This window comes from Equus caballus, chromosome X (genome assembly GCF_041296265.1).
Source record: "Equus caballus isolate H_3958 breed thoroughbred chromosome X, TB-T2T, whole genome shotgun sequence".
In the NCBI taxonomy this organism is placed as follows: Eukaryota; Metazoa; Chordata; class Mammalia; order Perissodactyla; family Equidae; genus Equus; species Equus caballus.
In genome coordinates this window covers 1,968,444-1,996,109 of record NC_091715.1, presented here as the reverse complement: position 1 = coordinate 1,996,109, position 27,666 = coordinate 1,968,444, and the positions used below count along the sequence as shown (strand labels likewise).

Sequence of the window (27,666 nt, the reverse complement as noted above, 5' to 3'; positions counted from 1 at the left end):
TGGGGTCACATTTCAGCAGCTGGTCCACTGGTTCAAAAAAAGAGAAACCAGTCTCTCCGGGCAATGAGAAGGGAGCCTTCTTCAGATGGGAGGGTAACATCTGTCTTCAATATTGTTGTTGGAGTCAGTTTCCAGAAATAGCATGGCAGGCTCCTAGGATGTCCCAGAGGGAAGGAAAGAGAAGAGATATACAATTCTCTAGGTAGAGGTCAGACCTCTCTTCCTAGGGCAAGGAGGGTGCCTAATTATCTTCTTTGCTTAACATGGACTCTTCATGCAGCAGCTGATGCCTTAAGAATTTATAAACGTTCATTGAGCAAACCTGGGAAGAGCATGCACCAGAGGAAGAAGACAAGATGCTCACACAGCAGACAGAGAGGCACGGAGAGGGAGCAAAGGGCAAAGGGCCAACTGCATGATGCTCCCCACATCCAAACTCATGAAACTGACCTGCATGGCAGCCACAGCCTTTGATCATTTCTCCTCTAGGCTGAATTAGCCTGCCCCGAGGAGCTCTGTGTCCACGGTGCTATATGATAAAGCACAGGTACCTCATGCCTGGACCCTCATCTTGCAATTAGGCAGGTATCAGGCAGTGGACAAGGATGGATGTTACCTGCAATGCCAAACCCTCTCCCACACCCCTCAAGGGTGCTCTTCTTCCCTCCTGCTGCTGCATAGGATGAGTAACACAGGAAGAGAAAAAATGTGCTGTATCTCTGCATTTCAGAACCAGGGAAATAGAATGCGTTATGTTTTCTTCCCCAAGGTGTACAACACAGTGATTCGACGCATGTATATATTGTGAAACGGTCACCACAAGTCTAGTGAACATCCATCATCTCACATAGTTACAGAGCTTTTTGCTTGTGATGAGAACTTTTAAAATCTATTCTCTTAGCAACTTTCAAGTATTCATCACAGTAGTGTTAACTATAGTCACCATGCAGTACATTACATCCCTGTGACGACTTTATTTAATAATTGAAAGCTTGTATCTTTTGACCACCTGTTTTAAAAATTAAGCACATTTTATTTTTATTTTTTTCCAGTAATTTTGTTGAGACCATAATGGTTTATAATATTGCATAATTTCGGGTGTACATTATTAATCAATTTCTGAATAGACTTCATTGTGCTTCCACCAGTAGTCTAATTTTTCTCTGTCACTGTACATATATGCTCCTTTAGCCCTTTTGCCCAACCCCATTTCCCTCTGGTGACCACTAATCTGTTTTCTTTATTCATGTATTTGTTATCTTCCATATATGAGTAAAATCACGCAGTATTTGTTTTTCTCTGTCTGGCTTATTTCACTTAATATCATACCCTCAAGGTCCATCCATGTTGCAAATGGGACAATCTTGTCTTCTTTTATGGCTGAGTAGTATTCCATTGTATATATATACCACATATTCTTTATCCAATCATCAGCCAGTGGGCACTTGGGTTACTTTCACATCATGGCTTTTGTGAATAATGCTGCAATGAATATAGGGGCTCATAAATCTCTTTGGATCATTAATTTCAAGTTCTTTGGATAAATGCTGAGTACTGGGATAGCTGGATCTTATGATATTTTTATTTTTAATTTTTTGAGAAATCTCCATACTGTTTTCTATAGTGTCTGCACCAGTTTGCATTCCCACCAGTAGTGCATGAGGGTTTCCTCTTCTCCACATCCTCTCCAACATTTGTAGTTTTTTGTCTTGGTAATTACAGCCATTCTGACCAGTGTAAAGTGATATCTCATTGTAGTTTTGATTTACATTTCCCTAAAAATTAGTGATGTTGAACATGGTTTTAGGTGACTGTTGACCATCTGTATATCTTCTTTGGACAAACGTCTGTTCATATCTTCTGCCCATTTTTTGATTGGGTTGTTTTTTGTTGTTGTTGTTGAGTTGTGGGAGTTCTTTATATATTTTGGAGATCAGCCCCTTGTCAGAAATACGATTTGTGAACATTTTCTGCCAGTTGATGGGCTGTCTTTTCATTTTGTTCATGGTTTACTTTGCTTTGCAGAAGCTTTTTAGTCTGCTATGGTACCATTTGTTAACTTTTTTGTTTCCCTTGCTGAATAGACATGGTATTTGAAAAGATGCTGCCAAAACCAATGTAAAATAGTGTACTGCCTATATTTTCTTCTAAGAGTTTTATGATTTCAGGTCTTACATTCAAGTCTTTAATCCATTTTGAGTTAATTTTTGTGTACGGTGCAAGATAATAGTCTACTTTCATTCTTTTGAAAGTGGCTGTCCAGTTTTCCCAACACCATTCATTGAAGAGACTTTCCTTTCTCCATTGTACGTTTCTGGCTCCTTTGTCGAAGATTAACTGTCCATAGACATGTGGTTTTATTTTTGGGTTTTCAATTATGTTAAATTTATCTGTGTGTCTGTTTTTGTGCCAGTACCATGCTGTTTTGATTACTATAGCTTTGTAGTATATTTTGAAGTCAGGGATTGTGATGCCTCCAGCTTTGTTCTTTTTTCTCAGTATTGCTTTGGTTGTTTGGGGTCTTTTGTTGTTCCATATAAATTTTAGGATTCTTTGTTCTATTTCTGTGAAGAATGTCATTGGGATTCTGGTTGGGTGCTCGCTTCACAGCACATATACTAAAATTGGAATTATACAGAGAATATTAGCCTGTCCCCTGCACAAGGATGACACACAAATTTGTGAAAGAAATATTTTTATTGAACCATAAAGAAGAACCAATCAGAATTGTTGGAGATGGAAAACACCATGGATGAGATAAAGGAAAATCTGGATTCCCTAAACAGTACAGCTGACATTATGGAGGACTGAATTAGCAATGTAGAGAACAGTAATATAGAAATGCTTCAGATAGAGAAGAAGAAGGAACTAAGACTAAAAAGAAATGAAGAAACTCTCAGAGAAATATCTCACGCAATTAGGAAATGCAACATAAGGATTATAGGTATTCCACAGGCAGAAGAGAAGGAGAATGGAGCAGAAAGCTTATTCAAAGAAATGATAGCTGAGAACTTCCCAAACCTGAGAAAAGAGCTGGAAATACAAGTGAACAAAACCTATAGGTCTCCTAATTACATCAATGTAAAAAGACATACTACAAGAGATATACTAAAGCAGGCAAAAGTGAATGACAAAGAAAAAATACTAAGGGCAGCAAGGCAGAAGAGAATGATTAGAACAGCTCACTCCACCATGTTGCTGATGTCACCCAAGGACTTCCTATTTTCAATAAAATAAAAATTTAATTTAATTTCATAACTAAGTAAAACTGTTACAGATGTTAAGCCTTGAGCCTCTAAAATGTAGCCTCTTTTTTGCCATCCTTTTGAAGGGTACAATTCATTTACTTATCCAACCTTTTCATGGTTTGCAGACCTCAGCACTGTAAGAAAGAAAATCCCACAATTCTGATGCTTTCTATATCCTGGAAAAAAAATGACTTTTGACCTTTTCAAGCAGCTACATTTTGATTGCTCTAACATATTTCAAAGAGGCAGTTTGTGGCAAACAGCGGATTCTCTGTCATAGCTGACCTCCAGGAAGCTTCTTGAATGTCTTAGTCTTATGTTGGGAATAAACCAAAGGTCCTGGCAGGCTGATGAAAAGGTCAGAAAAGCACATCATAGTATTGCCAATGCCACAGGTTTGTAATATTTCTGTGATCACTTTAGGAGAACCTGACTTCATATTCATGATTCCAAACTGCCCGTCGTCTGGTAGAGACTATAAAAATGTCAACCTGAATTTACTCATTTAAATAAACATTTCTCTCCTGCAGTAAGCACCAAGATCTGGGCTGGACGCCCACAGCCAGTCTGCAAATGGTGTAGATGAGAAATCAGGGATTTTGCAATCAGACTTGGCGCTTGGCAGATTCATTCTTCAAAATACTGTTGCTCAGGGACGTCAGCTATGTCTCAGTGAGGGTGAGGATGCCTGGGAACGTGGTGGGAGAAATTCACCTGAGCGATGCATTGTATTCTCACTCTGCAAACCACACAAAATGAAACAGCCTACCACAGACTGTATTCGTTTCCTGGGGCTGCCATAACAAAGTACCACAAACTGAGTGGCTTAAAACAACAGAAATTGATTCTCTCCCAGTCCTGGAGACCAGAAGTCGGAGATCAAGGTGTCACAGGGCCATGCTGCCTCCAGAGGCTTCGGGAGAGGGTCCTTCCTGCCTCTCTCAGCTTCTGGGGGCTCCAGGTATCCCTTAGCTTGTGGCTGCATCCTTCCCATCTCTGCCTCCATCTTCATGTGGCTTCTCCTCTGTGTCTGTGTCTCTCCTCTTCTGTTTCTTATAAGGACACCTGCCATTGGATTTAGGACCACCCTCATCCAGCAAGACTTCATCTTGAGAACCTGAATTACATCACAATGACTCTATTTCCAAATAAGGTCACACAGACAGGTTCCAGGATATAGATCTATTTCAGGGAGCCATCATTCAACCCACTACATGGACCAAAAAACCTAGATTTCTAGAACTATTTCTGCCCTTAATTTCCTCTGTGATCTTGGGCTCACCACGCCCATTTTCCACTTTTGGTTTTCTTCCCTAAAATATGAGGTTCAGACAACGGATGGCTAGGATTCTTTCCAGCTCCAAGATTAAACTTCTTTTCTGTTTTCTCGTTATCTTGATAGAATCTTTATGATTGGAGTGGATGTCTAAAAATGGTCGTTGGGGACAATTTATTGTGAATCTAACTCAGCCACAGGTGGAGATCTATGCAACACCTGTTCAGATGAGAAGTCGTAGATAGGTGAACGCTCATCAATCCAGACTCATCTAATTTAAAACAGACACCACATATTTTGAGGCAGGAACTTTAGATTCCCTGAAAGATAAATTAATCAATAATAAGTGTAAAGTAATGGGCCCACCTACTCATTGACTTCTGCCATGTAACTCCTTCTGTTTCTCTTTATACATCTGTACAATGGAGTCAGCCCTCCTACTTTCTTTATATGAATGTTCTAAGGAGCAAAGTGGGAAGTTCTTTGTAAAGCAATATATTGTCTATACATACATATAATGTCTACAAGTTTACATTTATGATGGTGAATTTTATGCATCGACGTGACTGACCCAGGAGGATGCTCAGATTAAACACTACTTCTAATTGTGTCTGTGAGAGTGTTTCAGAATGAGATGAGCATTTGAATTGGTAGACTGAGTAAAGCAGATTTCCCTGCCTAACACGGGTGAGCCTCATCTAACCAGTTGAGGGCTTGACTAGAACAGAAGTGGAAAAAGAAGGAATTTGCCCTTTGTTTTCCTGCCTCACTGCTTGAGCCAGGACATCTCATCTCATCCTCTCCTGCCCTTAGACTGGAATTTACACAATCCGCTCTCCTAGTTCTCAGGCCTTTGGACTCAGACTGAATTACACCACTGGCTTTCCTGGGTCTCCAGCCTGCAGAGGGTAGATTGTGGAACTCCTCCGCCTCCAGAATCCTGTCAGCCAATTCCTCATAATTCATCTCTCTCTCTCCTTCTCTCAGTCCTCCCATACCCTCACGCATATATCCTTACTTTTGTAAATAATATCCTATAGTGTGCCTTTCAATCAAGACATCCCATACGCGTAACCTGATGCCCACAGCCCTCCTAAACTGGGAGCATGGTCATTTCAGAGCTCCCCATAAAATTCCTCTCCAAATGCGCAAGCCCATCCCAGCACATACCTTCACTAGCAGCTGGCAACATGCACCTTCATGCTGGATTTTTCCTCTTGCATTGTCTTCAAATTTTAACTACACCCGGTGGCCAGACACATTCCTTGTCTCTCTCTCAGGGCTTTGCTGAAAACCTCAGACCACATAAGCCTCTTCCTCCTTTGAATTCTTATAATACTTATAACTGCACCTTTAAATGGACCATAAATATATATTGTGTTGTTCAGTTATATAAGTAATTCTTGTGCATATCTGTACCCTTTTTTAAGGGCAGAATTAAGATCTTATTCTGTGCTCCATACCTCATCAAAGACCACTGGGGCCATAGTAGAGCTCAATACATAACTTAGAAATCTAACCCAAAGGCAATCAAGTCTGAAAAATAATTATTAAAAGGGCAGATTATCCTGACACTTAATATCTAACCCTACATCATTCTGGTTCCTGCGTGCTTTGTAGCTCCGTGGGAAACATTCCCATAGGAGATTAACTAAGCCTGTTTATGATGAAATTGAGAGTTGGGAAACCCAGAGTTAAAGAGTTTTATGTTACTAAAGGTCTAGAATCAAAGCTCTGCCTATTTCCGATAATAAACCATTCCTTACAGTTACAAAAGGGTCTCCTTCATTATTCTACTAATTATCCTTCTCATTTCTCCCAGGATAAATTATACTTTCAAAATACTTCTATCCCTCACCACATACATTTGCTTATTTTCTTGAAGTCAGAGACCAGGCTGCCCTGAATTCTGTGTAATTTACCCATAATCTAACACAATACCCTGCTGAAGATGGAAACATAAAAGCTTTATTTAAATCACTAAAGACTACTTTTTGCAACAATCCAATAAACTAGAAAGAAAGCTACAAATATCCTATATGATCCCATTGTCACTAAATCTAGATTCAATGTCTTAAAAATGTTACAGTAATTCATCATTCAAACAGATATGCTATTCATTCAACAGTTGTTGTATCTTAAAAATGAGACATGAGATCCTTTCAAATTATTGGGAGCAGCTTGAGAGTACTTGATGATCTTAGCTATGGGGTGAACTCCTAATTAGAAGAAGCATTCCAAGGGAAATCAGAAGGAAGACACTTGGGTGGATAATTGTCCCAGGATGATGATGTAAAACCAAGATGAAAATAAAGGTGGGCTCATTTATAAAAAAGAAAAGGAGACAAGATTAGTCATCTAGGTATAACAATATCTGCCTTAAAATGTATGTTACAGAGTCATAGATTTAAGAACAGCCTGGCAGAATTTTAGATATCTATCTGAGAAATGATAAAGAACATGCTTTTCTTAGTCAATGGTATGTGATTATCTGGAAGATTTGACGTAGAATTGCCCGCTTCCCTGGTGCTTCAAGTTACGTTGAAGTATGTTGTTGAACAACAACTACATTCCGGGGCCGGCCCGGTGGCCGAGTGGTTAAGTTTGCGCGCTCTGCTTCGGCGGCCCAGGGTTTCACCAGTTCGGATCCTGGGCGCGGACAGGGCACCGCTCATCAAGCCATGCTGAGGTGGCGTCCCACATGCCACAACTGGAAGGACCCACAGCTAAAATATACAACTATGTACTGGGGGGCTTTGGGGGGAAAAAAGAAAAATAAAATCTTTAAAAAAAAAAAACCTACATTCCTTGGATGACCTTATAATATGCTCTCCACATCGGGACGCCTTAAGAATGGAAGGAGGTGCAATTGGTAATTAAACCAGAGAAAAGACTCATCTAGAATGATTGGAGGCCCCATCACTGATGAAGCACAGCTGATAATTTTTTTTTCCTCTCATGAGAAAGTTTTTCACCAAGACTCCTGGTAGAATCAAGCCTTCTCATTGCCTCCCTAGAATAAATGTGGGGAATACTCATAAGTACAGGGAAACAGAGAGAGGGAAGTACTCTAAGAAAGTGAAGTGGGTCACTGGATCAAAATCTACTCTGGTGCCAAGGACAATGAGGATGGAACCATAAACTTTTGGTTGGTCCCCCTTGAGGTAATTCTTTGCCTTATCTAGAGCCATTCTCCACTTTTGGGGTGATGTCCAGGCTGGACAGGATTGAAGAGCCATTGAGATACAAGGAACCAGCATCAGAGAACATGTGAGACCCTACTTAGACAAGTGGATCCAAAGGGGACTAGAGAATCACAAAGACCCAAAGACCTGGTACTTTCTGTGACTTCATCAGGAGGAGACTTCCAAGTCCAAGATGAGGCTGTCTCCTTCTGGCTCGAGGCATCAAGGCTCAGGGTTGAATTTTAGAAACACTTGGAGTCCATGAATTTCATCTGAAATACTGAAGTCCTATGTTTTATTCGTGTCTTACTATAAGTGTATTTTTAAAAGTTATATAAATGCTCCATATCTTGATTTCAATTATTTGGTTATTTAAGGGCATGTCCTTGTTATGTCCAGTGTTATGAAATACATGGACATATTTAGGAGTAAAGGGATATAATGCTTTCAACTTACTCTCAGATGGTTCAGGAGAAATTGTGTGTGTGCGTGTGTGTGTGTGTGTGTGTGTGTGTGTGTATACATATGTGGATGTATGCATACAGAGAAAGGAAGAAAGAGAAAATTATAAAACACAAGACAAGATACGACAACTGCTAAATATGGATATAAGTATAGAGGATTCCTCTATACAGTTCTTATAATACTTATTATAAGTTTAAACTTATATGCAGACAAACAGTCACAACAACAGAAAAGCTCAGAAACTATTTTGTTGGCATCCAGCTCATTGAACAGTTTCAGTGCCTTGTGTTTATTAGGAACACCACATTTTATTAATTAGGAAGGCTCATGCTGTATGGGATGCCTCAGTGTCGAGGAATATTGTGTACTCCAAGAATCCAGAATTCTCTGAGCATCATTCACTTACAAAGCCAAACTGTGCTTTGACATCTACCCCTCATAGTGTCTTAATCTTTCAAATTTCAGTAAGAATTTGGAGAAATATAGACGTTTAACTCTAACCAATATTTACCCCATACATTAACACAAACTACTGCTCTTGAAACTGGTGATATGTATTTGGGTAATTTGGTATTAAAAGAAGCAGAAAGATGATCTCTATTAAACCATCCTTTAATAATAAATGCTGTTTTCCTAAAGAGAAAAGTTTCCTGATGTTTTCACCATGACCATTTAAACAAAAATCATCTTAAATATAAACTTCCAATTTCCCCAAATTCGGCTTTCTAATTTTTGTGTCCCCATGAGAGGTAGCATCCTGCTCTCTTTTTTTCCTTTCAATTCTGTGACTAGAGGTAACTATTTTAATCCAAAGAAAGTTGCAGTGCCTACATAATGAGCTTTGAGCTCATACCATACACCAAATAATATAGCCTATGGCTAATTTCCTTTTCTTCAAATGCAGTTAATTTTTTTAAAGCAATCAGGAAGAATTTCTGGAGAAAGTTTCAAAGAGCACTTTAGCACATTAAAAAATAAAATTCCAAAACTAGCTCCTACTTTTAGAAGAGCCTAAGCATTTTCAATACTTCAAATCATGACATCTTATTTTCCACAATGTCCAGGTTGCCTTAAGAAAAAGAAAAAAAAGAAGAAAATGCTGTTCATATGTAAGTGTCTAAATTCCAGTAAGTGGAGTATAGATTGCCAAATTTTTGCTGTTTACAGATTATCATTTTGTACAACGTTTCAGCCTCTAAAGAAAGTTGTGTTTTATGCCCTTTCTCACCTATAAAACTTTAGAAATTAGCCTTTCTGATCATTTCCCAATACATCTGTCCAAGTTGTCACTGATAAAATATCCATCTGACTTTGAAATTCGGCCGTAGGTCCTGGAGTTAAAGAACGAACTGAGGCATAATATTAATAACCAGACACAGGCTCCATATAAGGCAAACAATCTCCAGCTACGTCTTCCCTTCTCAATTTACTGGCATTGCCTAAAGACAGAATGTCTTTGATGCTGCCATCTGGGCTCAGACTTACTCTCTTCTTCTTCCAATTCTCTAGCAACTTTTGTAGAATAACCCCACTGAGCCCCCATATAGTTATTGACCACCTGTATGTAAAATTTAGGCAATTTGAACTGGGCAAACGAGAGGTGCCAATTATACATCCAAAACAGCGGCAGTAGTCCCAAAGTGAGAACCTGATTCATTGGGGAAGGTGTCTCAGGAATAAATTCCCTTCATCCCCTGAACCCAGTGTCTTCAATCCAGATGTGGGTTGTTACATTGTAACATCAGCAGGGGCTGTTCTGCTTATTAAGGGTGAAACATTGTATCCTAAATGGGAGCACAGTTGACCCTCAGACAGGGAGACAGTCACCACCAACAAAATTATCCTACAACTGGAAAGGGCTAAAAGCTATCAGCGATCCCAGTCAGTGCTAGACAAGTAAGGCAAACACAGCTTGTTTGTAAATGAGGTGGACAAAAAGATGCTGTGGTTCCTTCCAAGATCTTAGGGGATCCAAGGGCTCAAACTATCAGTGACTCCCCTAAAATTTGCTGCTCAGGTATCAGACGCCAATGGAACGTCTTCCAGACCCCAAAGGACATGAAATTCAATTCAAACTCATGAAGATTAGCAGGAAGGAATTAAACACTGGGGGTCGTAAAACCCGGGTTAGTGTCCTGGGAAGATAAAAAAAGGAAACTTCTAGGCTGAATTGAGCAAGAAACAAGAAACAAAGTAAGATGAAAATAGCTTTATGAGGGAAAAAGTTATGGGAGAGAAACAAAAACCCCTTTACTGGAATTATGCAGATAATTAATACAACTTCCTTTTTATTTGGCTATGGAGACTGCCAGGCTATTATTTTCTTGAATTCTCAGCTTTTTTTCAAAATGGAAATTGAAGTTCCCTTGGAGGCATTAATATACAACAGTATGAAATATACACAATATGTGCAGTCTCTCTATTTGCAAAATCTGAATTAAAATTTCTTTTAATATTCTTGGAAGACTAATGAGAAGAAGCATGTAGGGTTTACTGAAAGCAAGGTTTTATGAACTGGCTCAGAATTTCAGTCCCTGTGGAAATGGAGGCTTGGTATTAAATTACTCTTTTTCATCTGGAGAATCACACTATCTGCTAGGAAGAGTCAAGGAAAAATAAAACGGCATCTGTCTGCCTGCAGTGCTTTGCCAGGACTCCTCGGAGTCGTCTCATCTTCGTACCTTTAGAATCAGGGTAGATTAGATCTCCTGGGTCATCTTCAAAAGGAGCTTTAGAGGTTCCAAAACCTGCAACTCAAGGCTCAAGGCGGATTTGACACACCATGTAAAAACCTCTTTATAATTCGTTCCACAGCCGTTTTAAGAGCTGCTTTATTTCTTGTTGGGGGGATGGAGCTAGTTTGCATATGATCCAAATTCTGATTTAAACTTGGAAGCATCCAATTGGGATTGCTGCAATCCTAGTGTTTAAACCAGTGGAGTTGATGTGAGCGTCTGAAATCAACATAGGTTGATAAGACCAGGGGTGGGTGATGCCTCCGTGCTTGGAAAGTGTCCTGGCTTTCCTGTCCTCAAGTTCATCACGTCTTGCCTCTTTAGCTCCTTATCCATCTGCAAAATCAGATTGACTAAGTGCGTCAGTGGCTCTCAGTGCACGCCCAGGCCAGGTCTCTCTGTCGGACCTTCTCCTTCAGGTGTGCTCACTGCTCCAACCATTCTGGGGCTCCGAGCTCCTTCTGGAAAACTTCCTGGCTGGCAGGCTGCCAAGTATACCCTCAAGTCATGAACAACCTCATGGCACTGGCACAATCAGTGAGGCAGCAGGTATTTGCCACTTGCCACGTAACTCAGTGCGTTTCATGCAGATATGTTCCCAACTCACTGCATTTGAACAGATCACTGTATCTTACAAATGAATCATCCCATCCAACCTTTCCAACCACAAAACTTTGATATTATGCCCACGTGCAGAAAAGAATTAACTCAGCAGGCTGGAGATGGCTGTCCTTAGCAAGACCCTCTTGCAAGTTTGGCCACTGGTTAGTGTCTTAGTCAGCTCAGGCTGACCACATATTCTAGTTGAGAGAAAGAATGTACCCAAACAACTGTTAATAGGAAGCCAAACATGATTACCACTCTGAGAAGACCGCTGTGGAATGAGAGCATATTCAGATTATGTCCCAGGACACAGAGTCAGCGTGAATGAGTTTCCCTGCATTGTCCCAGTGAATCTCTGTGAAATTCAAGCTCCACCACATCTACGCTGATTTATCTGCCTGGGATTCTCAACATTGCTGTTAGAGAGAATATGTAATGCTGTTGTGCTGTGAATTTTATTGGCATGGGGGCCTTGTATTCACAGAGACCTCTGCTTTAAAGGAACTAAAAATATCCCTCCCATTGCCAGGTGTCAACTGGGTCAGACAGCAGTAGGTGTTAAAGAATACAAGCATTTTTCACTCACATGAAACAAGTTGAGCATCACACAGCATTCTCATTAACAGATGGAACATAGCCAGCATTTTACAGGAGGTATTGCCGGGACCAAAGCCTTCTTGAGACTCCCTTGAAAACAGACCTGACTTTAGAGCCCCTACTTTGAGCCTTCTACAAACAACCTCTAAGAACGCACCTTCAGAAGGACTTGACAGCAGGAACAGTGGAGCACGCCCAGGGCTCTTGGGTTCCATCCACACCCAAGCAAACGACAGGTAGAGGCAGGGCAAGGAGATGATTTCTCATCTTCCTGCACAGTAATTCTCAACATTCATGATGTGTTCTCTTGACTCCAACCAAGCTATAGTTCTCTGTGAGTAGTCACATAGAACAAGCTTGGAATAGAATGGAATGACACCATTGACACCACTAAATGACACCACTACAAGTAGGATTGCAGGAGTGGTGAGGCTGTTCTCATGAAGACACTGTTATGGGTTGAATTGTGTTACCCCCAAAACATATATGTTGGAGTCCTAACACCCAGGACCCCAGCATGTGACCTTATTTGGAGACAGGGTCTTTATAGGAGTAGTCAAGTTAAAATGAGGCCACTGGCATGGACCCTAATCTGACTGATGTCCTTATAAAAATGTGACATTTGGACACAGAGAGACACACATGGAGGGAACACAGTGTGACGATACAAGGAGAATGCCATCTGCAAGCCAAGAAATGTCTGGGGACACCAGAAGCTGGAGAGAGGCCTGGAACAGATTCTCTCTCACTCCCTCAGAAGGAACCAACCCTATTGACTCCTTGATCTTGGACTTTCAACCTCCAGGACTGTGAGAGAATAAATCTCTGTTGTTTAAGCCCGCCAGTTTATGGTACTTTGTTATGGCAGCCCTAGAAAGTGAATAAAGACACTAAGGGCAGCAGATGTCTTCCTGTAGAAACAATGGTCCATTCCATCAGGTGCACAGAGAAGCCAAGCAGCACACAGCAATAACTCCATTCTGAAACCAAATCTGCAGGAGCCAGAGAGAAGAATCCTCACAAACTAGAGTTTTAACAAGAAGGGAATGGTCCAGAGTATGAGAGGGGACTATCCACTAAAAATGAGAAATGCCAAATCCTTGAGTTTCCAAAGTGTGACAAATCTCTAGGTCTTGAAGTTCTACTGGGTAATGAGAATTAGGAACTTATGATGAAAACATGAGTCTCATTGCATTACAGGTTTGCAGAGAGAAGCCGAAGCAGTTCCAGTGAGCAAAATGAAACATTTTGTTTTTGTTTTAAGATGGGAGATTTGGGAAATTGAAACCCCAAACTTTCACATCACAAAGGAAAAGTTTAATTGGTATATCATGTATCTGTCACAGTTACACAAATAGCTCAATCAATAGTACCTCTAATTTTAAACAATATACTTGTTCCACGTGTATTTCTGCAATTCTACCTGCCTGTAACTGATGGTTCCATGTATAGCAGGGAATTATCGGATGATCATAACGTCTGAAAATTTAATTGAGTGCTTGCAATGTAAGTAAGCTCCTGTGAGTGCTGGCTATTTTATCTAAGTTAACTCACAGTAATTCTTTGATCTAACAAACATGCTAGATTTCTTCTGATGTCTATTAGTCTTTTTAAATTTTTTGTGTGCTTGTAAGTGCCGTGGATTTATAATTGGCATTATATGAAAGGCGAGTTTATTCAACAAGGCTTTTGAAATTGTTTTTCATCACTGCTGCTCCCATTCTTGACTACATCTCCTTTTACTATTTCCAAGTACCTGCCTTAAGTTGAAAGCTGATTTCACCTCCCTGGACTGGATTCTCTCTAAGCAAACAACTCCAATGATTCCCACATCTCTCATTTTCTGACAATTGGCCATTTTCCCTGTCCTTGTTGGAATAATTCATGCATTATTTAGTTTATCCCCTCGTATAAACGGTCACTCAATTCTCACATGTTGCTGGGGCTTCAGAGTTGTCTGTCTGAAGAGTAACTTCTTCAAATGCAGAGGCCACCAGCTGTTGTGCATTCAATGAGTGCTTTCTGATGTTGATAAATTTGCTGGGAACATAACGCAGAGACCTTTGTGTTCTGCATTGTTAGGTAGGAATACACAGCGATGAATTCCTCCTTCATCATCAGATAAAATAATGAATGTGAATTCAATAAGGGTCTCCCTTTGTGTCCAGGTGCCCTCCATCAAGTCAAAGCAGAAATTCATGCACATTAGTTGAATACTTAGAACAAGAGGAAAGATACTTTTTGTGAATTCTCTCCTTCCATGCCTAAGCTTAAAATCAATCGAGCGAGTTGTGCAATACAAAGGAAAAGAATGAGGTTATATATTAAGCCATTAAATGGATGGCTGCTACCAGGGGTGGATAACGATAACACAAAACCTCAAGGAGTACCTGCTTCTTCCTGGGGGAGCAGATCTATTCAAGGCCACTTGGAGCATGGCCAAGCCAAGTGACAGAGAGTCCAAAGGGCTGATGACCTGGAGGCAAGACATCCCAGTACCAGTTACAAAGCATGGCAGTGCCATTCCTTTGGTCATTTGGTCCAATGAATAGTATGGTGCCAGATTAGTAACAAACTACCTGGTTGGTTTTATCAAAAGAATCTCAGCTGTGCCTTTTTTGATATTCATAATTTGATATGTAAAAAAGCATCAATGATGGAATTTGAACAAAAAGTCACCTCTGTTTGTAAGACACAGAGATTTGGGGGTCATTTGTTACTGCAGCTTAACTTAGCCTGTACTGACAGATATAGAATTTAATAAGTAGTGTTTGTATAGTGAAATGTAGATGTACCCCTCAAAAGTCCCTTAAAATAACACATTGAAACTTTTCTTATTTCAAGGTGTAGATAGGATCATCTACCAGTTCAAAATTCCATTATTCAGAAGTACTAGAAATACCACCTTCCCCTAACTAGACAGACACACACACACACACACACACACAAAGTAAAAAGTAAAAACTGCCCGGTTATAATCATTTCCACCAATTTGCAATTTCTTAGATGAAATGGTATTGAATGTACATCTGATTAAATGGAGTGATGATGCATTCAGCAGCCAATAACCCAGATAAAATCAACATTGAGCCTGCATTGCAGGTGGAAACCACTGCCATGGCTATTCATGTGAATTAAGTGCAACACAGAGTAACAAACAGAAATATAACAAGACTCTTGTCCATTCCTCTGGGTCTACAAATTGATGCATTCTGAAATATACCAGAGAAAATCTACAGTCCAAGAAAAACACGCCCATTACCCATGTGGAACAGATAACTAAATAGATTGCACTCCTTATGTCAAAGGAAGTACGAATATAGGAGGAAGTCACTATGAGGATAAAGTCGGGGATTTTCTCTCCATTTACCTGCTTGCCTCAACACCACATGCAATATTTTGATGGAAGTTCAAGACACTAAAAGAGAGAATATATTCTTGTCAGGATAATGCAGTTGATTTGTAAAATAGGAAAATGATTCCAACTTCACTAGATTGTTATGAAAATTGAACTTAAAAGAAATGAGGAATGCCTTATATTATAAGCGACTATGGAAAATGCTATTGCAAGTTTTTGACCTTGAGTTCAGGGACTCATAAACGGTTTTGCCTTCACCTATTCCGATAAGCAATTTAACTATGTTTTTCATAGACTGAATTTATCTACTCAAAACTTATGCTTAATTGAGAGATGAGAAAATGGAGTAAAGAGTCTTGTATCAATTTCCCTCCATTTCTCCTTTGTGCACTGTCAGAGAAATGTAACCCCAGAATGTGCTATTGTTTTTCTTTCATTATTTTGGAATGCAAGAAGGCCCAGTCTTAGGACAATGAGCTCTGCACAGGAAACACATGTCCTGTGCATACAGACTGGAAGTTTCTCCTTGTCATACAGCTAACAAAGGTGTGATTTTAATAATAACTGGACAGAAGAGAAAATGTTGGTCGATATGTATGAATTATCTATTGCCTTGACCAAAGAAAGCATTTGATGCACCACTGAGAATAAATACTGATGGAGGCTGCCTCACATAGCTCGGTAGAGCATGGATGCTTTATATGTTGGCAATAAGAAGTGATGATAGATAGATAGATAGATAGGCAGATAGATAGATAAATAGATAGATGATAGACAGACAGACAGATATAGAGAGAGAGACAGATGATGATAGATGAGAAAGAGAGAGAGAACTCTACCTAGGATTGTGCCATATGTCAGCTGAGGAAACATCATTAAAGTTGTAGCAGCAAAGTGCTTGGCACGAAGAAGGTATCGTTGTTTTACCTGTAATTTGCCTTTCCTCCCTCAGCTTATCATAATCCTATTGTTTTGGTGAATCACACTGGTCACCTCTGTCTGTTTTAGTAGAGTAAATGCACCATGCACAAAAGCTAACTCTTTCAACAGTGCTAGTATTACACATTTAGAGTTTATCCAAATACACACAAACTCAGAAAACTCTTACCTCTAGGAGGTAACTCCATTCTACAGAACAGAGATATGTATTTTTCTGAACATTTCTCTCCAATGCTTCATTGCCACAAATGAGCCAGGAGATGAAATTAAAAGCTTGAGAGAATTACAGAGGGCAACACTGTCTTAATAAAGCTTTAAAATGGAACTGCTAGTCACAGATGCCATGTAATAACTATCCTCCAGTACTGGCAGTTGCAAAGCACAAGGGTTTTAAAGACAGCCCTCAAAGCCACCAACTCTATTCATTGGATAGTGTTTTATGTGAGAACCTGCTTCTTGGTGTGCTAGGCTATCCTCCACTAAAAATTGCAAAATGGCTGGTCTGATGAGATCTCCAGAATATTCTATCAACTGTTGGTCTTAGAAGAAAAAAACGGAGATTTGCAAAGAATTGAAAGCAGAATCTAGAAGAGATATTTGCCCACTCACGTTCATAGCAGCATTATTCACAACAGCCAAGAGGAGGAAATAACCCAAACAGGCACTGATGGATGAACGGATAAAGAAAATGTGGTCCATCTACATAAAGGAATATTATTCAGCTTTCAAAAGGAAGGGAATTCTGACATATGCTGCAACATGGATGAACCTTGAAGACATTGTGCTAAGTGAAATAATCCAGTCACAGAAGGACAAATACTGTGTGATTTCACTTATGTGAGGCGGCTAGAGTCGTCAAATTCATAGACAGAGAAAGTAGATGGTGGGAGGCAGGGGTGGGGAGGAGAGATGGGGAATTAGTGTTCAGCAGGGACAGAGTTTCAGTGTGGGAAGATGAAGCGTTCTGGAGATGGATGGTGGTGATTGTTGTACAACAATGAGAATGTACTTCATGTCGTTGAACTGTGCACTTAAAAATGGTTAACATGCCCTGTGGCCGAGTGGTTAAGTTCACAGGCTCTGCTTCAGCGGCCCAGGGTTTCACAGGTTCGAATCCTGGGAGTAGACATGGCACTGTTCATCAGGCCAAGCTGAGGCAGCGTCCCACATGCCACAACTAGAAGGACCCACAACTAAAATAGGCAACTATGTACTGGGGGGATTTGGGGAAAGAAAAAGCAGGAAAAAAAAAAAAGACTGGCAACAGTTGTTAGCTCAGGTGCCAATCTATAATAAAAAAAAAAAAAAGATGGTTAACATGGTAAATTTTATGTTATATAAATTTTACCATAAAAAATCTTTTTAGAAAAAGGAAATTTACATGAACTTGTGCTTCTAGGCCAACAGCGAGTAACCTTGAATGTTTCACTTATCATCATTACTCACCTGACAAAATGCTAAAGTTTATGTGTTAATAGAAACCTTACAGTCGATTTTTTCACTTCTAAGAGATGGGAGAGGAGCAGTGACATCAGTGCGAAGTGGCTCTATTGTGTTTACAGCACACGTTTGCAGAGTTTCTCCTGCCCTGCCACATCCCCAGGCTTGCATCTAAATACGACTGTGCAAGCTTTCACCCAGGTGCTAAACACTAAAGTGCCTCCCATAAAAGCACCTCTTAGCCAATGGCTGTGGTGGAAATCTTGTATCTGTACACAACTTCTTTATGCTAGGAAATGAAAAGCTACTTAAAAGCAATACTCAGGAAGCACTCCACAATTTTATATTCATAGGAATAAATGTTTCAAATCCACCGATGTGTCATTTTTCCCCTTCCACCTGAAGATGTCATCCTTGAGTCTGGCTTTTACCTCCACTTCTGTACAAATAAGACTTAGACTGTCTATTTCTTTGATGTCTCCTGGCTTCCCAAATCGTGAATATTTTTCACCTGCTTCCACACTTTCTCAGTGACTTTAAAGTTTCATTAATTTTTTCTTAAGTCTCTCTGAGAATGTTATCCATTAGGAGAAAAAATAAACTAAACCCCAAACCTTCCACTCTCCTTCTGGAAAGCCATTTGTACAATCTCTTGTCTTTCCTCTCTCTTGTAAACATTAAAGTGTTGGTCCTTTGAGTTCTAAGTACATCTATTCCTGTTCTTATTTAAATTATTCAAACAGCTAAAAAGGCTATAGGATGTGAAGACTCATTTTTAAAGGGGCAGACATTCCAGGCGCACATCCATGACTATTAGGAAAAAGTAATCACCCCTAACAATGAGGGGTGCCAGATCAGCTGTTAGCTTCCAGTCCTGTGGGCTCAAGTTACACTTGCCTCACTGGGTTTCTGAACCTTCACAGGACATGCACCTGGGAAGCTGTAAGACCCCAGAACACAGCCCCATATCATGCAGTCGTGAATGTGTCTCGAGAAACTGCAGTGCCCAAGAAAGGCATTAGCATGGATTGTTGACAATAGAACAAGGCTCTACTTTAGAATGGATTTTCTCTGCCAGAATTCCAGATGTTCTGAAATCCTTGGACAAATATTTCCAAAAGGAAAATCATCCACAGCAAGGGAGTCCTTTTCTAATACCTAATTATTGCTGCTTAGCCAGCTTTCTTTTTTATTATTGGACAAATCATGTCCTAAAGAGCCTCTGTCAGCAACCTGCACCTCAGCCAGCAGGAAATCATATTTGCATTGTATAACAGTCTGGACTGGACCATCATCTGTGATTTTGATAAAGTTTTGTTGAGCTTTGCGGAGAGTCCCCTTTCTGGAGTAAATATTGCGATCGTCCTGAACAACTCTCTCTCTTTTCTGCCTTTATCTTGCAGAATCAATGTAAGGAAATCCATGGAGCTATAGACCATCTTAAGCGTGAACCTGTCGACACAGCTTGAACAGAGGTGTTAGTGGTCTCAAACACTGTAACAAACTCCAGCCCCACAATAATCTAAAATGTCAACTGTAACAGGTCAGCTCTAATCGTAAGCGTGCATACCACTGGAAACAAACACTGTTTAGTGGTTCATTGCTATGCATGGATTACACACACTCAAAAAAAATGCTTCCATTTGCTACACGTAGAAGCGTCTAAAAGATAAAAATTTATGGAAAGCCAGATTGGGGTCAATGTGATAAAAATTTGGGATGTCCTCTGTGGGAAGGTTTCACGGGTTACGACGCCTTTTTCCGTGTTTGCATCGTGTCCGCTTCTCATTGCTTGAGTCATTAGATTGCAGTATCTCTCGGCGTCCGGAACGCGGGCTGATTGTGTTTGCGTTTCGTGATTGGATGCCAAATGAAAAGTCGCCTTTCTCCACGGACCGATTGCTCTCCCTTCTAATCGTCTGCATGCACTGAATCCCAATTATAGGTTAGCAGCCTGATGAATCGACTTCAAGAATATTAATTTAATGCTTGAAATGTCAGCAAATAGAGTGAAGGTATTATTTCAGGCATAGCTCCCTGAAGTCTCCATTGGATAGATTGCTTTCAAGGCAGACTCTCAACGGAAACATCGTCTGGGTAACTGAAGCAAGTGTTGAGCCTTAGAACAAAGCAAGTCGGGTTAATCCGACCTTTAAAAGCTCAGTCAGATGCCAAAGGGTTACATAAGATAAAATAACCAAGCTCACAGTGGAACAATCTAGATACTAGAAAATGTTGACAGGCATCTTAGTGATGTTAGGAAGCTTTTTCAAAATGAGTTCAGCTTTACTTTCTTCCCCTTTTTTTCAGCAAGAGAGAGACTGTTTAATTACCCGGGGTCTCAGATTATAATGCAGACCCCTGAACTCTGCTGCAATGGCATCCATGTGTCTACATATGTGAGTTCACACGTTCATACCATAGGCATCTGCGGCTCCCATAGTCTCCAATCTTTAGCTTAAACACTCACACATCAGTTTGATCTGCCTGAGACGTCCTTTCTCAGAAGCTTCCATCCCTCCTTGCTAACTTGCATCCTGAGATTTCTCAGCCTATAACCTTTCTTCTGGCATCCCACCCTATGCTGTCCCAAATGACTCAGATGTCCCCATGTGGGTTCCAGATCCCCTTGCCAATGCTCTACAACATATCATACTGCTCTGAGACACCAAATAACCTTTTCTTTCCCAATTGAACACCAGCTTTGAGAGCTATGGGCTCTTCACATATTTGCAGTGAAGACATAGGTGCACAGCTATCACTCTGTGCACACACACACCTGTGCTGGAGGCTGCATTCTGTCAGTTGAAGGCTCGCCTGGTCCAGAAAAGCTTCCATTTTCTAGGTACATTTGTCATCTGCATGCCTCAATTCCACTTTATTTATAGTCATGTGCCGCATAACAATGTTTCAGTAACAACGAACCACATATACGACAGTGGTCCCATGAGATTAGTACCATATAGCCTAGGTGTGTTGTAGCCTGTACCATCTAGGTTTGTGTGAGTACACTCTGTGATGTTGACACAATGACAAAATTGCCTAACGATGCATTTCTCAGAACGTGTCCCTGTTGTTAAGCGACACATGAATGTACCTCAATTTGCTGTTTCATCAATGTCTTAATCAGGAAAGTCACAACATCATGGTGCTGTTCAAAGAACTGCACATTTATTAACAGATTCTACAAAGGTTGTTCTTGCCCCTTATAAGAAATGAAAATAGAAGTATGTACAAAGCAGCACCTTATATTTTCTTGAAGTTCTGTTTGATCATCCCAGAAGTCGGCCCATAAATGTGACCCACTCAATGGCATGCTGCATCAAGGGTCCCCAAGATCACACTCAAGTTCAATGATTTGCTAGAAGGACTCACAGAGCTCAGAAAATCTGCCATATTCACAGCTGTGGTTTATTACAGTGAATAGATATGGATTAAAATCAACCAATGCAAAAGACACATAGAGAAGAATCCAGGAGAATCCAGGTATGAGCCTCCAATTCTCCTCTCCCAGTGGAGCTGCACAGACAACACTAATTCTTCCAGCAAGGACATGCGACAACACATACGGAGTACCGTCAACTAGAGAAGCTCACCTGAGTCTTGGTGTCCAGGGATTTTACTCGGCGGGCAAGTCTTATGGACATGGAGTAGCTCCATGACCGACCTCATTACTCATTCTCCAGACTGCTCCCCCAGAGATCAAACTGATCCAGCATGGCCCAGGGACCCAGAAAAACAAAACTATGGGTTCAACCTATGTCACACGGCTAGTTTAGCTCACATGGCCAAAGGCACGAGTTATACCAAGACAGTCTTATCGAGAAGGATATACCTTCAATCACAGGTTTTTCTCCAAGGAACCAGTCAAGGACCAGTCCTTTCATCGACACACGCAGGGTTGGAAGACCCCAAACCTGCTGAGTTAATCCTTTAATGTACCTATGCCTACTTGTGAGCAAGAACTACACAAGTGTGGGGGACTCATAGAATCAATAAAATCCACAAGAAACCACAAAGGTTTTCAGCAGTCACATCTAGTACTCACAATTCCATGACTGAACAGTTGGAAGACACGAATTATTCAAAGCCTATTCAAGCTCATCTATGCATTTCCACTGAGTTCTCTGCTCCTGAATCCTGGTTTTAAAATGTCATCTGTACTCTGAAGTCAATAATACCTCAAAAATACCTATTACAACCAAAACTTAAAGATAACTTTGTATTATAACTGATTGGAATTAGAGTCAATGAACCCTCAAAAATACTTACTATAACCCAAGTTTGAAGATAACTTTGTATTATAACTGATTAGAATCGGAATTCTTTAATTACTGAGTTAATACAGAGCCATTCTGGCCCATTGAAGAATAATATGGCCAAGAACCTCTATCATACTTTATTTAAAACAGCTGTTGAGAAAACTCAATCATAAAACCATCCAATTTAACAAGAGTTTGTTATATAAACCAAACGACTTCCATGATTTTAATGCTTTCATTGCTCCTCAGAAGAGATTCTTCTCCATTGCTTAAGAATATCAAAGTACAAGTCCTGACGGGGAATTTTCTCCCTACAAGCTATTGGGACAATCAAACTAGTGATGCATTTTATTACATTGATGCTTCTTGAGGATATACACATTTTACTGTCACATTTCATAAAGATCTCCTGCTGGCAATGTTAAAAAATAAGTACCTAATAAAATTTAGCAATGTGCCTTTCTAGATAGCCAACAAACAAAGAAGAGAAAGAGAGAGAAAGCAGGAGAGTGACACAAGTTTTGACTGTGCAATGTGTCATTTAAGATCAAACTCAGAGAAGGAGAATGACCAAGAAGTGTGTTCTTGCCTCTCATTCTGGGATATCCTTTCTCTTCCAACCAAAAGCAAAGCAGTCACTGGAACTTTTCCATGTTCAAGTTTGAGCAAGTTGATTGGCAGATCTTGGTGTCATAACCACAGATGAAGACGTTGGAAAAACCCACAGTGTTTACAGATTGGGTGCGCATGTATTCATCTGACAGTTTTCAAAGGCTTCTTATAAGACAAGCTCTGAATTTATCTCTGACAACACTAAAATCACAGAGGCCCAGATTCTGACCTCAAGCAAATCACCTGTTAGGGAAAGAAATGAAGAAAGTAATAGAACAAAGACACGGAGAACAAAGTGAGTCATGATACAAAAGGCAATATGCCACATTCAAGGTGTTTTCGTAAACAACTGGCAGAAACGTAGAACTGACCTCAGAATACAGTTTCAATAATGACAACACAATTAATCCCTTCAACAGAAAATATGCTTTAATGATCATTGCTTCCTCTTAGCTGTAACATACCGGGAAGAAGAAGAATGAGAAAGAAATGTACTACGTCGTAATAAATTAAGTCCTTTTGGGTAGTCTATCATTTTCTTATTGCTGCTGTAACAAATTACCACAAACCAGGTGGTTTAACACAACAGATTTATTTCCTTTCAGTTCAGGAGACCAGAAGTCTGGAACCAAGGTGACAGCAGAGCTGCACTCCCTCCAGAGGCTCCAGGGGAGGGTCCTTCCTGCCTCTTCCAGCTGCTGAGGGCTCCAGTCATCCCTGGGCTGGTGGCCGCGTCGCTCCCGTCCCTGCCTCCATCTTTACGTGGCTTCTCCTCTGTGTCTGTGTCTCTTCTCTTCTGTCTCTGATCTGGACACTTGTCATTGGATTTAGGGCCACACTAAGATCTTTAATTCAATCTGCAAAGAGCTTTTTTCCAAATCAGGTCACGTTCTCAGGTTCCAGGCATTAGTAGATAAACGTATATTTGGGGAGACCACCATCCAACCCACTACAGGTAGAGACGGTGTCATATTCCCCTTTGTATCTGCTACAGTCTCCTTGTTCCTCACTCATTCATTCAGGAGATTTCTGCTAAACACCCAGGGGCTGAGGATAAAGGATGAGCAAATAGAAATACCATCTCTGCTTCCTTGGAACTTACAGATGAGACAGAGAGGCTGACACTCAGGAGATAATCACACAAATAAACAGATGATTACCAAGGATAAGGGAAGCTATGAAGAAAAATGCGTAACACGCTATAAGAACGCAGAGAAGAGGATCTGACCAGGTCTGGGGAGGAGGGGAGGAGGGTCTTCCCTAAGGAATTGTCATTGGTGTTCAGATCTGTAGCAAGACGGAAAGTTACCTGCAAAGAGAGGAGGGCAGGAGGATTCTCAGGCAGAGGAAACCTCCCGTTGGGATGTCCTGTGCAGGGAGGGAGCCTGATGCTTCTGAGGAGCTGTAAGGAGGAGGCCAGGAGGCTGAAAGGCAGAAAGCAAGATGATGCCCATGAGCTGGCCATGCCCAAGGTTTTCGCCAAGTCTTCTATACTACATACTTGCTCCTAACATCCACAGGGATACAAAAAGAGAATCCTGAGCAGGATGTAAAAAGTCAGACTGTCCCGGGGACTCTATAAGCATAGAATCAGGCAGGTAATTATAATGCAATTGAAGATGATAGCAGTGTATCCATATCAGGCTGAACACTTGAAAGTAAGTCTCCTCACGGGGCAGTGAGATCTAGTGAGGGATGCACTGGAGATCTCAGAAGAACCAATTTCTATATTGCCATGAATTGGCCAAATGATCTTCGGCATATGACCACAACTTTAGCATCCCCATTTTAACCCCCTGGTTCTCAGCTGTACGAGATTTTACCCCCAGCAGACATCGAGTGATGTCTGGAGACATTTTTCATCGTCACTGTGAAGGGGGGATGCTACCAGCATCCGGTGGGTGGAGACCAGGGATGCTGTACGTCATCTTGCATTGCACAAATGGTCCCCACCATTTTCTTTTTCAAAGAGAAAAAAATTCTTCCCCTGCTAACTACACATGTTCCATATGTGGCTTTTCTGTGTCATTTTTCATCAAAGCATTTTAGAAGAGCTTCAAAATATTATCCAAGGGATACAGCAACAACAGTCTATGAAGCTCCTAAAATTATATTGGTAATGATACCATCGGAAATATAAAACCCCACAATGCTGTGAGCACATGCCCCACAGGCCCCATAATGGCACAAACTCAAACCTGTTTTTCCTTTCGTGACAATAGTCTCAACTGATCTTCACAGAGAAACCTGCACCTTGCCAGTTCAGTAACTGTCCTCTTAAAGACCGGCGAAAAAATCACAAGTTAGGACCGACTTCACAAAATACACAGCCGTCCACGGTGTTTGGACCAATAACGCGCTGTAGCCGGATACATCGCTGTGAAAACAAAATGACGTGCTTTCTCCGGAAGCAGTGAAGACAGCCGGGAGACGAGCGCAAACTGGAATTGCTCCAGCCATTCTCGGCTGTGAGGTGTTTGGGGTCTCTACGACTGTAGATGAAAGCAAGGTCTTCCTTGATGTCTCACCACTTTCTTATTCTCTGCTAGAATCAGACTCTCTTCTCTGCTTTCTTTGAGACATTATCTAATCAAACCAGGGTGTTTTTATGAGGCAGCTCATTGCCAGGACTGTCCCAAATCCTAAAAGGTATTGGTGTTTCCAAGCACCCAACACTATTGTGTTGACCGTGGGTTTCTGCAGTGCTGGTTTTGCACCAACTACAACAGCCTACTCACGGAAATGCCCAGAGAGTTCACCCTGATGGGGCACCACCTCTGGGCTAAAATCTCTAGGCTCCTTCTCCAGGTAAAATCCCAAAGTGCAGGGTGCTTGATCGTGTCAACCTGGCAGATACGAGGGGCCATGGTAGGCTGACAGGACTGCCGCCAGCCATCAAACTCACCAATCTGCAGAATCCTTCTGCACAGGCGGGCACGGTGCTGGGCTGATTACCTGCTGCTCCCTCAAAGCCAGTGTAGGGATGATAATTTGTGGTCGTTGGCTCTCTGGAGCCATCCTCTCTCAGTCTTCCTGCTTCCTTGACCAGGTAACCCCACAGGGTTGAGACCGCCTTTCCAAGCAGCATGCAAAATCTTCTAGTCCAGGCGCAGTCACGGTGCCCCGCCTTGCACATCAATCAAAGCTCGCGCAACACATTCTTTCCACCCTGCACGTCCTTCTTCTACTCATGTTACCAGGTTTACTTTTTCTTAGTACAGAAAGAAATTCAATATTTTCTTCCAAGCAATTTGACCATACGAAAAGTGAGGCTGGTTTCAGTCTTGCCAAGGTGGGCATCCATTTATAATATGACCCACTATTGCCCGCCCTTCACTCTCTCCCCTTCCCACAGCCCTATTCCGCCCATTCAGGAAATTGAGGTTCATGACACAACTCTATCGGATCCTCGATCCTTAATGTAGGAACCATATCTGCGATGCTGCTTGAATCTATCTAGAAAAGAATCTCTGGTTCTAAGATGCAGTGTCTGGCCTTCATCGTGAGAGGATGAAAAATAAAAATATTGCTATAAACTGAAGTAGGGGAGATGACACATCGTTCCAAACGCCAGAAAAAGGTTAATGTGCCTTTGTCCACCTTTCTGCCTTCGTCTGACCTATCTGAGAAATGTGAAGCCTGATGAAATCTGCCCTCTCATAGAGAAGGAGGAAGATGACAACAAGTATTCCATCCTGATGAGCCTGTATTGCACCATCTCAGATAAAGAATTGAAGACTTCAAAAGTTAAATTTAGGTGCTGCCCTATGGCTGAGTGGTTAAGTTCGCAAGCTCTGCTTCGCCGGCCCAGGGTCTCACCGGTTCCGTTCCTGGGCGCAGACATGGCACCACTCATCAGGCCATGCTGAGGTGGCGTCCCACATAGCACAACCAGAAGGACCCACAACTAGAATATACAACTATGTACGGGGGACTTTGGGGAGAAGAAGGAAAAGTAAAATCTTTAAAAAAAAAAAAAAGTTAAATTTAAAGAACAAAGAGAGAGGGATGGATGAAAACATTGCTAAGTTTGACTTCTTGCCAGCCCATCCAGAAGTACCTGGCCCTGTGCATCAGAAGCAACGGTAGAGCAGCTTTCTGCCCTGCACGCAGCCCCTCTGTCCATTCTGCCGCCCCTCAAGACGGACCCGCCCACCTCTGCTCCAGATCAACCACAGAATGACCTTAGCTAACCCAAACACCCCCTCCCACACCAAACCAACCACCAACGAGCGCACTCGCTGACCATTTAAATAATAAAAATTCACTTCTTTTACCCCTTTTCTGGGATTAACCTGTGCTTGGCAAGTCTCCCAATCTAGAACATTCACTATTCACACTCTTGCTCTCCTCATCCCTGTAACCTGAAAGAACAAAGGCCAGTCCTCGGTGTTCTCGTTCCTACCCTTGAGCGCAGGTCTTAAACAGCATCCTGGCATGGTGTGAGGGAGCAGGGACTGCAAAGTGGGGTCCCTTGTGTCCGACTCAGACCACAAGTAATTCTGTTCATTTTCTTTTGGTATGGCTGCTCATTAGAGGGAGCAAGCGCCGTTCTCCATTCGCAAGACCAATTCCTATTTTCAAATTCAAAACATTTTTATTACCTGTCTGACACCTGCAAGTGTTTGAGTATCTGAATTCCGAAATACTGTACAATTCACATATTTTGTTATTTAAATACATTTTTTAAATGTGAAAGAGAAATAAGGACTTCTTCAGGCAAATTTTAAATAAATGGAATCATGTCATACAAAAACCAGTCTGTACAAGGACTACACTACATATCACATGTTGGGACCTCACAGAATTATAAGGTTGAAGTAAATTTGGTCCAATTCGTGCATTTGCACATGAGCAAACCAGAAGGAACAAACAACTTACTGAAAATTCCATCACTTATTCGTTGCCTCCCATATTCAACAAATACCCACATTGACCAAGTTCAA

General features: G+C 41.1%; 1 non-coding gene across 1 annotated transcript; it reads left to right on the top strand.

The window, feature by feature from the left end:
* Positions 1-2,595: 2,595 nt before the first annotated feature.
* Positions 2,596-2,701, top strand: LOC111771672 (U6 spliceosomal RNA). The gene has a single exon (XR_002805600.1). It is a non-coding gene; the product is annotated as a U6 spliceosomal RNA (small nuclear RNA).
* Positions 2,702-27,666: the final 24,965 nt, after the last annotated feature.